We start from the raw sequence: 4,597 nt of genomic DNA, 5'->3' as shown, positions 1-4,597 counted from the left end.
ATCTAATAATTAAAACCTTACAGTAAATTTATACTTACAGGTACTTCTTGTGGGAGACAGGAAAATCCAGTCTTGAGTACTGTAAACAAATCAATGTACATGTACGTTATTTATTAATTTAAATAAGTTGCAAAATGCATAATTTAATTCATCAAAGCTACATAAAAAATTAAATTATCTTCTGTGTTGCAGCTGTAGAAAGGGCAATTCTGGAAACACTAGAGAAAATGGACATGAAGATCAACCATCTGACTTCACTGGTCCAGTCTCTAGTGGGGAACAGGCGTATTGTACCCCAAATGCTGATGGCTGAAGAGGAAGAGGGTGGTGTCTTTCCTCTAGCATCTACTGCAGACCTAGATAGGCTGGAACAAAGACTGGCAGACAGAGGGTTTATGCAGAGAATGGTAAGATCACTGAAACGGTCAAACCTACAACTACTAACAAAATGTTTGTGTGCAAACATGTGTGTGCATGTTCATACACACTAGTAGTCAAAATCATGGAATGATTAAGTTGAAATGTTGCTGAAAGAAGTCTCTAATGCGTACTGCACTTACTTGCTAATGTATAAAATTATTATTGAAAAATAATGAGCTGTTATTTTTAAATATTTTTATATACTCATTAATCCAGCCTCCAGTGTCACATGAAAAAAATCATTAGAATATGCTTATCAGTTAATAGCAATTATTAATGGCAGTTATTAATAATGGTTCATCTTAGTGTTAATTATTATCAAAAACTGTTTTTGCTACTCATTATAATTTTATGAAAACCATAACTATTTTTAAAGAATCTTTAAAAAAAATAGAAATACAACTGATTTGCAGTGGTTAAAATCATATATTATTTTGGCGTATCATAGTAGATGCATTTGAAAGTTTTATTATAATCCTACTCTGTGCGGTTATCACCAGTCTATTAAAACATATGTCACTAGTTAAAATTACTTATTTCTCTGGATTTAAACATTCTTCGAAACATTTGGGATAATGTAAGTACACAACACTGTTCGAACAGTGCACTATGGTTTACAGCAGTGTTTCTCAAACTTTTTCAGCACAAGGACCACTTTATCTTCCAATTTTTTTCTGAGGACCACCTAACAGAATCCCACTCTAACACGCCCCCAAAAACCAACAAAATAGGAAGGATAAGCTAAATTTAAGTTTAATATGCAACTGTTTCAAGTAAAAAACTAATTATTCAAACACAAATGCAATAATATGATCAGAAATTATTATATACATTTTTATTTAATTTGAAAAAGTAAATGTGAAATGAGTTGCAGCTTAATATGAACAACAAACTGCACATGTGGAAAAAAAACTGCAATTAAACATACTGTAACAGCCTAGGTCCCACTTAATGCCATTCCAAAGAGCCATTAGTTTAAAACTGAGGAGGTGGGTATAGGAAGTCTATGGGTGTAACTATGGTAACAATAAAATGCTGAAAAGAATGTTCCCCTTAATGTCCAATATCACTGAAATACTGGGATTTTACACATGAAACAAAAACTAGTACATTACAAAACTAATAGATCTGTGGATTCTAGATTTTGAGATTTCCATCTAAAACTTAACGTGAATATTAATGAGACGGGTGGTGCTGCTTATCACACATCAATGTCTGGCTCCAAACACTTGCCTAGTTTAGGTCATCGTTTCGCGGACCACTAGGGGGCGATGGCGGACACCACACTTTGAGAATTACTGGTTTACAGAAAAACACAGTACAACCATTTTCACCTTGGATAATAATAATAAATGTTTCTTGAGCAACAAATCAGCATATAGATTTGATCCATATCCTGCTGAGAAAATTCAGCTTTGCATTACAAAAATAAGTAAGATTTTAAAATAGTTAAATATAGTTCATATAAATAGTTTCATGAAATTAAATTATACTGCATTCTCAATTAAATAAATGCATCTTTGGTGAACATAAGAGGCTTCTTTCAAAAAAAATATTTTAACTAGATGTGTATAGAATACAGGTCCATTTAATGCTAAAATATTACTTCAAAATGTACCTGTTGAAGGTGAACAGATTATCCATCAGTGGCGGGCCGAGCATGAAGAAAACAGTATGGAGGATTTGCTCCAAGGTGTTCTCCACTGACGTCGCCCGGCAGTTGAACTGGTGCGGGAGGGGAGACAAGAGAGGGACCCAAAAATCACAAATCGGAGCACTCCTAATAGGTAAGTTCAATAATGTTACACAAATACAAACAATAGAATAAATGGCGGAGCTGTCAGAACAACTAAAAATAATGTATAACCGGTTACAAATTGGTTAAACATAATCTGACGTGGTATCAGCCATTATTAAAAATATTTAGAAAAAAATTACTTGTGAAACACTTAAATTAGACTTAAAACATCAGTTAAGCCCTTTAGAAATCCATTAGCCCAACCAATACGCACGCGAAACAACTTGGTATAACGTTACTCGCTGATTAACAAACAGGTGATAGTCATCATACACAAGGTAATTTGGAAGTTATTATAAAACCGATCGCTGGCAGAACACGATTACTTTCAAAATCTACACGTACCTTAAGCAAATCTTCTCTTGCAACTAATCTAGAGGTGTATTCTGCACAGCACGGCACATGGTTAGGCTCTAGGCTGAATAACGCGGGGAGAGCTTTGAGGCACGCACCCTAAATCACGTGCATAGTTCACGTGCTGTCTCCTTGTTTTTTTTTTTTATGTTGGCGTCCAGCAGCTAAAATTATTTGTTCTTTATGCTATTTAGATAACTTTGTCCGATTTATTCAGACGAACCAGATAAAGAAAAAAATATCTAACGTTCATTTCAATGTAAGTATTTTTTACATTTTTGTAATTGTTTCTTCTTACATACAGCTTCAGCTATGAGGAACCCCGTCCTTCTGTCTCCAACCGAAGCAGACGCGGAAAAATTTATAAAAGATTTCCTACGCTTGGCCCCAGGGAGGATTTAACTTTTTTTTTTTTTTTTTGAATGCCTGTATATATTTTACAAATAGTGTATTGTTGTTTGTATAAACTTGTTTTGTATAAAAAAAAAAAAAACTTTTTTTTTTTTTTTTGCCTGTTATATATATATATATATATATATATATTTAATAAAATCAACAAATGTATGTTCTTTAGTTGATCATTTGGTTTATTTGTTCATTATATTTGGTAATTGTGACATCTATGACGGAAGATTATTTAAAACCTAGCAAGAGTATTTTATTACAATAATGGGAGGGGAAAGTTTTGATAAAACGATGTCTGTCCTACATCAATCAGACATCTGGCAGACGTTTGAACATCTGATTAACATCGTTTAAAGAGCTAATTCTAGACGTTTTAATTCATTTACGTCTGGAACACATCGGCTAGGCGTCATCTTAACAGCTGGAAGGGACGTCTCGGCGACGTATGCCAGATGAGCAAACGCCCTAAAATATACATCTGCCAGATGCAAAAGACGACATCGCACAGACGTCTCCGCGACGTACGTGTGCTATCTGGGGAGCTATGAGTCAGGTTATTGAAGGCTGTTTATTGTAGCTTAAAATACATACATCGTTCACTTTACTGAACAATGGAAAACAATCAATTTGTGTTTGTTGTCTTATTACCGTCACCAACATGATATATGACAAAATCATGATATAATCTTTATTCATTTACCCAAAAAGTGTGTTCTGTTATTTATCTCAATCAGGTTTTCATTCCATAATTTTCGCTAATTCTCATAATTCTCTTATGATCTAGTGCTATATCTCCCCCTGGTGTTCATTATTTGTAATAACTTCTATGTAAAAACAAGCATGTTACTTTCCATTATAAAAGGCATTAATTTGCAGTACTAGGCACAGACAAGCTAGGCGGTCACCTAAAACAGCAATCACAGCATGAACTGGTGCTACATTTTATCAGGGATGTGATAAAGAGTGCCCCGGCCACCCTGAAATATGATTGATGCCTCCACTGGATCCCCAACATGATCAGACTACAGTTCTGTCAATCTGACGATGCCTGTATGTCACTGGATCAGAGATCTGTCAAATCCTGCCTCTGATTGTTTGCGTGCAAAGTTCAACAAAGCACTAGTTCAATAGATTCTGTCAGTGCTTTGGCAGGGTAAGTCTTTTTTTCCCACATGTAATAAAGCTCAAAGGCCAATGTAAAATATTAGTACAGTAAAAGTGCACAAAATCAGTATTTTTAGGCAGTCGATAAATCATGTTGTGAAATTGTTCAAAAGGTAGAAGTGATTTTTGAGGCCGATCACCGATCACAGAAAGCAGTATCTGCCGATCCAATCACCGATAATGATCTTTTTAAAGCCTTGTTTTTATCACCTAGAATTATTTATAGTGATAATCCAGTCAAGATTTTTTTGACATTTATTCTCATCCATGTGAGAGGATTTTTTTTCTCTTTTTTTTTTTTTTTTTTGAGGGGTGGAGGGGGCCTTTTTTTTTTATTTCAAACCTAATTGTTTGATTATGCACTGTATTTTTGTTTTTACAATCATGTAATTGTTACACAGCACAAGCCTGATTGTGTGAGCTGTATGTGAGGTTCACACAGACTCTGTTTACAGT

The 4,597-nt window shown here is 34.5% G+C and overlaps 1 long non-coding RNA gene across 1 annotated transcript; it reads right to left on the bottom strand.

Annotated features, from left to right (window-relative positions):
- Positions 1-294: 294 nt before the first annotated feature.
- On the bottom strand, positions 295-2,614 carry LOC113075950 (uncharacterized). The gene is made up of 3 exons (XR_003281073.1): positions 2,564-2,614; positions 2,039-2,145; positions 295-377 (listed from the first exon to the last, which is right to left on the bottom strand). It is a non-coding gene; the product is annotated as an uncharacterized LOC113075950 (long non-coding RNA).
- Positions 2,615-4,597: the final 1,983 nt, after the last annotated feature.

This window comes from Carassius auratus, unplaced genomic scaffold (genome assembly GCF_003368295.1).
Source record: "Carassius auratus strain Wakin unplaced genomic scaffold, ASM336829v1 scaf_tig00018110, whole genome shotgun sequence".
Lineage (NCBI taxonomy): Eukaryota > Metazoa > Chordata > Actinopteri > Cypriniformes > Cyprinidae > Carassius > Carassius auratus.
This window is presented reverse-complemented; position numbering and strand designations above follow the sequence as displayed.